We start from the raw sequence: 13,145 nt of genomic DNA, 5'->3' as shown, positions 1-13,145 counted from the left end.
TTAAAACAGGATAGTCAAAGAAACATCAAGAAAATAGATTGGAATATATGGTACAGAGTTGAGAGAAAAGAAAGTTGTAAACGTTAAAATGGAGAATAGAAGAAACCCAGTTCTAATTTGTTCTTATTTGATGGTTGCCATCATTTTGGTAATCTAATATTTTTCCTAATATTCAAGTTTACATGGTTACTTGTTCAGTTAGGTCACTCAGTCGTGTCCGACTCTTTGCGACCCCATGAATTGCAGCATGCCAGGCCTCCCTGTCCATCACCATCTCCTGGAGTTCACTAAAACTCATGTCCATTGAGTCAGTGATGCCATCCAGCCATCTCATCCTCTGTCATCCCCTTTTCCTCCTGTCCATAATCCCTGCCAGCATCAGAGTCTTTTCCAATGAGTCAACTCTTCGCATGAGGTGGCCAAAGTACAGGAGTTTCAGCTTCAGCATCATTCCTTCCAAAAGAACACCCAGGGCTGATCTCCTTTAGAATAGACTGGTTGGATCTCCTTGCAGTCCAAGGGACTCTCAAGAGTCTTCTCCCACACCACAGTTAAAGCATCAATTCTTCGGCACTCAGCTTTCTTCACAGTCCAACTCTCACATCCATACACGACCATTGGAAAAACCATAGCCTTGACTAGACGGACCTTTGTTGGCAAAGTACTGTCTCTGCTTTTGAATATGCTGTCTAGGTTGGTCATAACTTTCCTTCCAAGGAGCAAGCGTCTTTTAATTTCATGGCTGCAATCACCATCTGCAGTGATTTTGGAGCCCCCAAAAATAAAGTCTGATACTGTTTCCCCACCTATTTCCCATGAAGTGATGGGACCAGATGTCATGATCTTCGTTTTTCACTCTCCTCTTTCACTTTCATCAAGAGGCTTTTTAATTTCTCTTCACTTTCTGCCATAAAGGTGGTATCATCTACAAAGGAACACAAAATGTGAAATGATTGATCCCAAGTTAGATCACCATCAAATTAGTAGCAAATTAACAACTTGCAGCTTACTAAAATTATTGTTTACTTATACACTAGTTGGGCTTCCCTTGTGGCTCAGCTGGTAAAGAATCTGCCTGCAATGTGGTAGGCCTGGGTTCAATCCCTGGGTTGGGAGCATCCCCTGGAGAAGAGAAAGGCTACCTACTCTATTATTCTGGCATGGAGAATTCCATGGACTGTATAGTCCATGGGGTCACAAAGAGTTGGACATGACTGAGTGACTTTCACTCACTCACTCTCACTCATACAAAAATTTAATAATACTCAACAAAAAGTAATATTTTTCTTCATATTAACAAATATATTAAAATATTTTGTAGTTTGACAGTGAACACTTTATATATACAGACCTAAAGACATGATGATTATTTGGAGGGGAAATGTTTAAATAGTAATTGAAGATGAAAACAAAGCAATGTCTTAATTTTAGAACTTAAGAACAAATTTAGCAATGAAAATGGCTACTCCACTTTGCTGTAGCTTCTACATTTATATCATGCTTTTCTATACAGTGAATTTATCTACCTATGAATAGAGAATTTTAAAAACATGGGCTTATGTAATATCAGTCACAGAGAGAGTTTCTTCTCAGCTCACTTAAATGCCTCAGAATATCTTAACAACAAACTAAATATATTCTTGATTGCAGTCACATATGCACTTTTGAGAGTGAATGAATACATGAGGAAATCCTTATAAAAGTGTACTTTCCTTATGTTACATAAAATTTGTGTAATTTAAAAATATTGATGATTGTCAGGGACATATCAAGGACCAATTTAGAGACATGACCTATTTAGAGATCTGCAAATTGTGATATGGCAAAATTGATCACAGAGTATTAGGACAAGTTACACATTTGGAACTCTTCATATCTGTCTCTTATTTTGTTGAATGAATATCAGTATTATTATGGGATCATAAAAAATTGTCACGATTTTTAAAAAGTATTACATTTGTGTGTCTATAGACTTATTGTGAAATGTGACTAACTGATGTGGTTTGAACAGGACCCATAGGAAATGGTTTAAAATAAACGTCAATCAACTGTTACATTTTTTTCTTGAAAGAAAAGTAGATTAATTTTCTTGAATGAAGTCCTAAGATGCTAAATGTTCTCAGATTCTGAAATGATGAGTCCTGATGCTGGTAACAATATACATTAGGATATTTAAGGATTATGATGCATATCCTCCTATTAGCAAAATATTTGAAATTTCTATTAATAGAACCAGATCAGTTGTGAAGAAATGAATTTTAGAAGGCAGAACATTGAATTAGGCAAAGGGGTCATGTGTACAAATCAACAGCAGCACGCATATTCTGAGAAAACTGATAGGCAGAAAAGTCACTGGGTGGGCACAGTCGCTCACATTCTCAGCCTGCCACAGTTTAGTCTGGGCAAAGAATATTGACAGATGTGTGCCATGACTAAATTGCAAGTAAAGTTTCTGTATTGATGGTGGATAGAGATCTCTGCTAACTCCAGAAAAACAGATGCCCTCTGGTTGGAAAACTGTCCCTGTAAGAAGGGCATGGTTTAGTTGCTCAGTCATGTCTGACCGTTTGAAACACCATGGACTGCAGCACGCTGGTCTCCACTATCTCCTAAAATTTTCTCAAATTCGTATCTATTGAATCAGTGATGCTATCTAACCATCTCATCCATCTTATTCTCTGCCACCTCTTTCTCCTTCTGCCTTCAATCTTTCCCAGTTTCAGGGTCATTTCCAATGAGTCAGCTCTTCACATCAGGTGGCCAAAATATTGGAGTTTCAGCTTCAGCATCGGTCCTTCCTATGAATATTTAGGACTGATTTCCTTTAGGATGGACTCGTTGGATCTCCTTGCAATCCAAGGGACTCTCGAGTCTTCTCTGGCATCACAATTCAAAAGCATCACTTTTTCTGCACTCAGTATTCTTTATGGTCCAATTCTCACACCCATTGTATGAGTGCTAGAAAAAGCATAGGTTTGACTATACAGACCTTTGTTGGCAAAGTGATGTCTCTTCTTTTTAATAAGAAAGGAGAGACTTCAGCAAATCAGTGGGTTAAAATGAGTCTGTTCTGCTTTTAGGCTCAAATCTGGTGAGCTAGTAATTCTCTGTTAAGCTATTGAAAGAAGGAAGCATTTTATTTCCAGAGCAAATTTGTCTTTAATCATCAATAAATATCAATAACAGCAACATCATGTCTGTGTATATACTGAAAACTGTTATTTAAGATGCATTTTTAAAATCCTTCATCCAATGACCCCCTATTGTATATTAAAGTTTTTATGACATTGGTCACCCATAGGGGCTTTTAGTGAATCAAGTCTGTCATCAATGAGAGTAGAATAATCACTATGCAAAATGCCTAGTGTCTTAGCCTGAACTGTTGTAATTAAAGATCATAGACTGAGTAGCTTAAAGAACAGACATCTATTTCTCACACTTCTGGAACCTGGGAAGTGTTTTTGGTGAGTATCTTTTTTCTGGTTTACAGACAGTTATCTTCTCACTGTATCTTCACATGGAAGGGTAGATGAAGCCTTAATACCTCCATCTCTTCTTAGAAGGGTGCTAATCCCCTTATGATGGCTCCATCCTCATGACCTAATCTGAATCTAATTTCCTCCAAAAGATAGCCACCTCCTAATACCATCACATTGAAGATTAAGATTTATATGTACACATTTGAGGAAGACATGGATATTCAGTGCATAACACCTAAGTACAAATGTTTAATATTTCCTCAGGTGTTGTAGGATATTATGAAAGATTCTAATGTTAGTAGTGTAAGATTGATAGCACTAATATTTATTTTTTCAAATAGTTTCTCTTGATATTATGATGCAGACTCTATCCAAGATACTTTATAAACAAACCCTCCTACATAGCCCAAAATTTGTTATATTGATAAATTTATTAAATAAGAAATTTCATATTACCTTGTAGGTAAACGTGGGAATATATAGAAAGGGGATCTAAGTGAGTAATAAGTCAAAGCCTATGTTTGAAAACTGAGTTTTTGAAAACTCAGATTTACTTGAGAGAACTTGAAACTGAGATCTGAAGAAGCCTTGTGCTGTGCTTAGTAGCTCAGTTGTGTCCAACTCTTTGAGACTGCATGGGCTATAATCCACCAGGCTCCTCTGTCCATGGAATTCTCCATGCAAGAATACTACAATGTGTTTATCTGAAACACATAGTCAACATTACTCTTATTGATGATCATAAACCACTGCTTAGTAAGCAAGACTGGGAACCCACAGTATCTCACTCGATTTATGATCTTTGTGAATGTCCCAGTCAATGCAATTAAGACACAAAAGAAGCATGAATACTAGATGAGAGGCTTTGAATTATGTAAATAAAACTACAAAAATATCATTGATGCAGTATTAGAATTAATGAGATATTTTTTATTTCTATGTCTTACAAACAAGATAAAATATAATTTTAAAGTAAAAATTTATTTTAAAAAAACCCCACAAATTTAAATTACTTAGTTAAAAATTACCTAGGAATAAATTTAACAGAAGTTGTACAAATTCTTATGGAAAATTTTTAACATGCCTGGAAAAAAATCTTACAACTGTCAATATTTTAATAGTATTATTTCTTCAAAAATTGACTCATGAATTTGATAGAATTTTAATAAAAATCCTAGCAGAATATTTGAGGAACTTGACAAAATAATTCTAAATTTCAAATGTAGATAAAGGGACTAATTATAACTAAAATGCTCTTAGAAGAAAAAATTTCCTCCCAGCTATTACAACATTTATGAAACTAGTAATTAAATCTTTTTGGCATTAAGTCAGAGATAGAAACATTGACCAATGGAAAAGAAAATAAGCTTAGAAAAAGACAACATATGGAAACAATATATAGTCCAAATTGCATCATTTTGCACTGGGAAGGAAGTGGTCTATAAAATAAATGGTGGCAGGACAATGGTGGTGGCTATCCACCTGGGAAATTATTTTGAAATTGAATTTTTACATTACCCAATACACAAAATATCAATTCCAGATGGATTAAAATTTTAAACATAAAAGCAAATCTGAAGCTGGGATTGACTATTTTAATGAGTATATTTTCACAAACTCTACTATCCAAAAACAAAAGACATTGCCTGAGTAAACAGAAATATCAGAAGCTGCTTTTTGAAATAAATCATAAGGAGAAGAAAAAGACAAGCCACAAACCAGAAGAAGACTTTTGAAATATAACCAGAAAAGGAATCACTTTCAAGAATATCTTTACTCAGCAGGAAAAAAATATAAAAATCAAGTACAAAAATAGGAAAAGGAAATTCATAATTATTTTAATGAAACAGAAATATACATGTCTCTACAAATAAATAAAAACAACAAGCTATTTTTGTTAACATCATGGAAATGAATATTCACACTGTAATATGATACAATTTTATATTCGCTAGACAGGAGTGAGTGAAGAAATCTGACAATTACAATTTTTGGCAAGGGTGCGGATCAACAGAGACTTTTATACACTCTAGTGAGATGGAAAATTGCTAAAATTCACCCTGGGAAAAATATGGCTTTATCTTTAAAAATATGCATGACTAAAATTTAGGAATTGCATTTCCAAGCGTACACATATGTGCCAGGAAACTTCTGCTAAAATGTTCATAGCAAGAATCATTTATAATAGCTAACTAAAAACAACAAAAGTATCTACAGACAGGAGAAGAGAGAAATAAGTTTGGTTGTATTCATGCAATGCAAGAATTGGCAAACTATAGAACATGTCAAAGCAGGCACGCCTCCTATTGTGTTTTATTGGAATACAGCCACACTCATTGGTTTGTATATTGTGTAAGGCTGCTTTTCCTCTATGACATATGAGTGGGTACTTGTGACAGAAAGCATATGCCCTCTAAAACCAAACAATTCATTATCTGACTATTTACAGAAGAAGTTTGCTAATCCCTGGCCCGATAGAATATTACACAGAAGTGAAAATGAAAGAATTATAAACAAGATGAATGACTCTCAGAAACATAACTAGAATATTATACTATATTTTAATAAAGCTCTAATTTACTATCAAAATGAGACAATATATTTTAGGAATATGTGTATATATTATATATTTATTCCCATGACTATTTATCTGTATAATGGTGAGATGAAACTGGGTAGAGTAGGACTTTTGCAATAATAATTATTTATGTTGTGTGAAAAATACAGAAGTATTTGTTTTAGTATTTTAATTTTATCTTGCATGTTCATTCTATTTGTTGTTTTATGTATCAATTATATTACTTCAACACTAATATAGAATAGCCATAGGTAAGAGTAGGGAAAATACATGCACATCTGTGTGTCAATGAATAATCTAAAAATGGGAAGAGAAATGAAGAATCCCTTAGGAAAGAAAGACAGAGATATCTGAAGGAAAATAAGCTATGTGTATAGTTGTATGTATATAGCTAAGTAGTCTTAATATTGCCATCATTAATAACGAAAATATTATGTTTGAATAGTAATATATAAAAATTATTTGAGGGGGTTTTTGGAATAAGAATATGTGAATTTGAATTATAGATCATGACTTCCTAGCCCTTTAAACTTGGAACATTTAACCCATCTATAAAATAAAGCTAAAATTATTTTACCCAACAGATTATTAGGAGGATAAATGGAGATAGGGCTTTCTCAAATGGTAAGAAAAAAAGCATTCAAAGGAGCTTCAAAATAATATCTTTTATTGTTTCATTTCATTTTTTAATATATATTATCTGAAATGTTATATTTGCAACTAGATCAACCTGAAAGTAATTCTAGTTTGAGGAAATAGAAAATTGGGAAGCCAACTCCTAAGTGCACAAAATATATAGTGACTTTCTGGTTGAAACATTTTTGAGGAAAGGGTAAAAATACTCCTGCTCAGATGGGCTTACCCACATGTGTGACTCTTGAGATTTTTTTTTCATTAGTTATGCATGCATTTTTTAAAAGACTGAATGGAATTAGTAAATACATGATAGTTTTCTGAATCCATATGTACTTCAGGCATTCCAAAATGTTCTCCACTCTGCAGTGAAGATGGTCTTGCTGATTTTAAAACCAGAATTGTTCCGCTAATGTTTAATCCTTCTAGCTTTTTTATAATTTGGGTAGATCTCATGGATAATTTTGCATCATATACTTTCAAGATTGGTTCTGATGGGTCATACACATCTCACATCCAAGGTGATAGACTCAAAGAGGTCAGTCTATCAAATTTAAATGACTAGTAAAAGACATTTTGAATAAATGGAGAAAGAGTATTTCTAATTTTAAATTATATATAGTTAAGACACTTATTTCTCTCAAATTAACTTAAAATTCCATCCTGCTTAAAGTCCTAAAAATGTTTCACATAAATAAAAAGTCCATACTTTACAGTCAATTTTAAAATAAAATATTGTGTATTACATAGTTTGATAATGCTTTAATAGCATATAATTAAAACTTGCATCATCTTTTTATTTACTCTTTTCTACATGATGGAAAATTTTTCTTGCTTCTTTTTTTCAAATGATTTATTCCTAAGCTTCACTCTTATATTGTATTTACTGGCATTTGAATGTGTACATGTGTACATATTTAATAGGGAGTGTTTGCCTTTTCTAGACATTTGATGTTTGAAAAATGAATGAATAAAATAGCCTTTATTGTGCAGAATTTGTGTATTGGTGATAAGTTTTAATAGTTTATTATTAGTTTCTGGTGTTCCAAAATTCTATATAGCCAGATATACCATTTTTCAAATTAGAGATTTCTTTCATTTCAGTACAGGTTCAGAAATGCTTTTCTTAGTCTTAAATTGAAGAAATATGGAAGATGGCAATGACGACCCTGTATGCAAGACAGGGAAAGAGACACAGATGTGTATAACGGACTTTTGGACTCAGAGGGAGAGGGAGAGGGAGAGGGTGGGATGATTTGGGAAAATGACATTCTAACATGTATACTATCATGTGAATTGAATCGCCAGTCTATGTCTGACGCAGGATGCAGCATGCTTGGGGCTGGTGCATGGGGATGACCCAGGAAGATGTTATGGGGAGGGAGGTGGGAGGGGGGTTCATGTTTGGGAATGCATGTAAGAATTAAAGATTTTAAAATTTTAAAAAATAAAAAACTAAAATATTTTATCTTATCAATAAAAAAATAAAAAAAATAAAAATAAAAATAAAAAATAAAATGAAGTACTTCTGCTTCATTCTAAAAAAAAAAAAATAAAGTGCTTCGGCATTTCTTAGAAATGATGGAATGCACACGTGCGAAAAAAAAAAAAAAAAAGAAATATTACCTTGTCTTTTGCCCCCATTCTTTTATAGTGGATTTCTTAAACTTTACTTGATTTTTATTTTAACATTAAGGCTTTTTTCTAGGTTGTACACATTGTTATTGATCTTCTTATACTGGTTACCCCAGGTATAAAAACAAAACAAAACAAGACAAAAATTCCTTCCTTGGATTTGGAGAAGGAAATGGCAACCCACTTCATTATTCTTGCCTGGAGAATCCCATGGACAGGGAAGTCTGGTAGATCATAGTCCTTGGGGTCCCAAGAGTTGAACATGATTGAGCAACTAAGCACATATATTGGATTTGTCAATGATGTTGAAACTATGACATTATATCCAATTATATTTTCATTGAATATTTTGGCATGCTATCTATTTTTCCTTCAGTTTTTGTTGTTTGATATTTGGAGTAAAATATCAAAAATAGTGATATTTGTGACTGCTCAAATATAAAGTTACTCATTTAGGGTTTTTTTTCTTAAAATTTTTATTTTTTTATTTTTAAATTTAAATTTGTTTATTTTAAAAGGGGGCTAATTACTTTGCAATATTGTATTGATTTTGCCATACATCAACATGAATCCACCACGGGTGTACACGTGTTCCCAATCCTGAACCCCCCTCCCACTCCCCACCCCTCCCCCCGTACCATCCCTCTGGATCATCCCAGTGCACCAGCCCCAAGCATCCTGTATCCTGCATTGAACCTAGACTGGCGATTCATTTCACATATGATATTATACATGTTTCAATTCCATTCTCCCAAATCATCCCACCCTCTCCCTCTCCCACAGAGTCCAAAAGTCTGCTCTACACATCTGTGTCTCTTTTGCTGTCTTGCATACAGGGTCATCATTACCATCTTTCTAAATTCCATATATATGTGTTAGTATACTATATTGGTGTTTTTCTGTCTGACTTACTTCATTCAGTATAATCAGCTCCAGTTTCATCTATCTCATTAGAACTGATTCAAATGTATTCTTTTTAACGGCTGAGTAATACTCCATTGTGTACATGTACCACAGCTTTCTTATCCATTCATCTGCTGATGGACATCTAGGTTGTTTCCATGTCCTGGCTATTATAAACAGTGCTGCAATGAACATTGGGGTACACGTGTCTTTCAATTCTGGTTTCCTCGGTGTATATGCCCAGCAGTGGGATTGCTGGGTTTTATTATATTTGCTAAAACATTGGGACATATTGATAACAGACAATATTGAAACAACAATTCTAGTTTCTAACTCGAGGTAGGGTAACTAATACATGCTTCACCGTTAATTATGTGTTTGTATGTATGTATATTCTACAAAATTGAAAACTATTCCAATAGTAACCCATAGAAATGCATGTTTGAATAAACATTATTTTACCTGAGTTGCTACTGGAAAAAAAATGCTCAATTTTGCTGAATATAAATTTTATGTCATTAATTGTAATTTTATAACCTTCTGAGATGATAACAATTACCTGTCTTATCAATAATTTAGGGTTATTATAACCTTTTAAGGAACCTATAGCTTTTTAGGACCTACCTGGAAAACATGACTCCAGTACACACTTCTCATTTTATAGATAAGTAGACTGAATCTTAAAAAGGTTAAGTAATTTGTCTACAATGAGACAAGATAATTGAAAAACCTGTGCATATGATTTAATTCTACCACCAGTCTCATGCGTGATGTGGATAAAATTGTAATTTTAAAATTCTCATCTTGTTTACTAAAATAAAACCTAGAGCATTTAACTAACTGACATGCCTGTGTTAGTCAGGGTTCTTCAAATAAACAGAACCAGCAAAACATATCTAAAAGGAGAGTTTAGGAGTTGCCTTATGTGTTTATGGAGGCCAAGAATTCCCAAAATCTGCCATATATAATCTGGAAAACCAGGAAAGCAGATGGTCTAATTCAGTCTAAGTCTGAAGGCCTGAGTACCTGGGGCCAAAAGCGTAAGTGCAGTTGAAAGGCCCAAGAAATGAGGGGCCAAAGATGTATGTCCCAGTGTGAGTGTAAAGGGCACAGAAATAAGAATGCCAGTGACCCCAGGGAAGAGGAAGATCAATGAGGAGATGATGATCAAGGAGAGAGGCCTAATTCACGCTTCCTCTGCCCTTTTGTTTTATCCAAGCCCTCAGTGATTTGAATGATGCCCACCCATACTGAGGAAGGCTATCTTTTTTACTTAGTTTACTGATTAAGATGATAATCTCTTCTAGGAACACTCCTATGGACACATCCAGAGTTAATCTTTCCCCAGCAATCTGGGCATACCTTAGCCCAGTCAAGATGATACATAAAATTAACCCTCATAGAGCCCAAGGACATTCTCTGAGTTTGAATTGAGATTTGACTGAAAGCCATGTATCTAGATTGATGCTTTGTTGGTCTTTCCACTTTACTCTTGTACCATAGTATAAGTAGATTGATGGTGAGAGAGTGCTCTCTCTTATTCCAACACTCAGATTTAGTATGTGAAACTTGCTACTTTTTCCTAATCAAGTCTCTAAAATGAGTAGAAAGCTGTAAGTATAATTTCTTTGAATTGACTATCACCTTCGCAACATGTGATACAAGATCCCTTTGCCCTGTAGGAAAATGTCAAGAATACAAAATCATTTTCAAGTTCTTGTCACCTTTGTTATCCAGCAATTGAGGCATTGTCATCTCCCTCTTTTTTCTAGCAACACTGCAACTGTAACTTTCCCAACAGACATCTTAGAAAATTCACATACTTGCCAAGTTTTAGACAGAATAACTTGAAATCCTGAGTGTCCGGAATAAGAAACATTCTAAAACATAGGGGTGGACAGAAAGCTCCTGATATGCTTTAATAACATTGTTCTGAATAGCTGTACATCTTAAGAAAACTGTGGAGACTGGCAGAAGCAGGAGTCTAAATTGCTGAATGGAGACCAGCTCCTGATCAGGATCCAGCTCCTTTGGATCAATATCTCCTGCTGATATTGATTCAGCTAAATAGCCAGACACATATTTCAAATCTTCAAAGACTTGGAGGTAGATGACCTAGATTATTTTAACTAATGTTCATTTGACATTCAGTACATCTTAACCATTCTTGCACTTATAACAATAAATCCACACAACAACCATACATTGCTGGAATTTTCTTTCTCCTCCATGTGAATATGGGTCCAGAAGATAACTACATACTCAAAGGAGGGGAATTGATGATTGTTTAATAAGGGTATCACTTTCGTAGTTGGGCTAGACTTAAGAAAAATCCACAAGGGATAGTGAGAGAACCTAGGTCTTAACACTACTTGGCCTGAAAGTGTTAATGACAGGAATAGTTAGAGCACCCAGCAGGACCTGGAGTTGTAGGAGGAGAAGTCCAGAGAGGAAAATCACCATTCTTCAGTCTTCAACCTGGCACAGAAAAACCAAGGGCATAAACATTAAACTTCTATTACCCTCATGTTGGTGTTTCCCATTCACTGAATGTCAGAAGGTCACGATCCTTGACTGGTCCATCCCATAAATATCACCCCCAGAGGCACAGAGCAGGATGGAGAGAGGTCTGCGAAGGCAAGTGAAGAACATCCAGCATATTCCCATGTCACACAAGAGGTATTATAAGTGGACTTGCAGAGGTTAAGTAACTTGCCTCAGATAAAATGGTTGCTGAGATGGGACTTAATTCATGATCCTCCAACCCAAAGCTTAGTGTTTTTGTTCCTATGCCTCCGTTATGCCTCTTCTCATTAAAAAAAGAATGTATTCACTCTGTTTTCCTTTTTTGCAACACAGATTTTTATTTTAGCTGAAGTCAAAGGAGTACAAAAACACATCTCAGAGTGATAAATGCTTATTTTAGCAATACAACCTACAGTTACTCTCTATCTACTTCAATCAACCAATTTTCTTTCAGAGAACCTTGAGTGCACTTACACATTCATATGCTTATACTGTGTTATGCTGTGCTTAGACTGAAGGTACCTGTAAAATATGTTGATCATGATAAACCTTTAATATCATTTAAAAGTACATTCTTACACTGGTGCTAAAAATTAAATAGAATTTGTCAGTAGCAATCATTTACGTGGAAAGAATGTATAACAGTCCCCTTAAAGAGAATTTTAAAATATTTACCTACAAATTATCTTTCAAAGGATTATGGTAAATTGCATAAGTTAACCTTCAATCACTCATTTTTACTTTCAACAAATAGTTATAAAGTTTCTTTATGAGTCATATTATTTAATACTGTGAACAAAAATTTAAGTCCTATTGGAAGGTGGATCTTGATGTTCTGATGTATTTCTAAGTAGTGAATTGTATCATACTTTTTATAGAACAGTTTTGTAGCAATGCATTTAGCTAAAAAGGAATCAGTAGTAAATTTCCAGAAAGACAAATAGTTTTTACACATGGGTTACCTTCCAAAATCATAATATAAAAACAACATCTTGCAAAGTGCTATGTGTACAAAACTTACCTCTATGTGTACAAAACTTTTAAGATAACCAGACACTTGAAAATTGATGTTGATTCCTTATGTAGATCTTCAAATAAAGAAGAAATACAGAGCAGCAGCCTCCTCATGCATAGATTGCCAAGAAGTTGGTAGCCAACCACCCTGTCATAAAATTGAGGTATTAACCTGGTAAATGAGCCACTCAAAAGCCCCAGAGAACCTCTTAGGATAAACTTGTTGCTTCAGATATGATTTAACTTGGCAAATGGGTATACAAGTATAAGTATGAAAACTATGCTAACATGTTATTGTTATTTTCTGACCTTCCCATCTGAAAGTCCATGAACTCTTTGATTCACAGCAGCTGAAATATAACTGTGGCAATAAGCTT

This window comes from Ovis aries, chromosome 6 (genome assembly GCF_016772045.2).
Source record: "Ovis aries strain OAR_USU_Benz2616 breed Rambouillet chromosome 6, ARS-UI_Ramb_v3.0, whole genome shotgun sequence".
NCBI classification, from domain to species: domain Eukaryota; kingdom Metazoa; phylum Chordata; class Mammalia; order Artiodactyla; family Bovidae; genus Ovis; species Ovis aries.
This window is presented reverse-complemented; position numbering follows the sequence as displayed.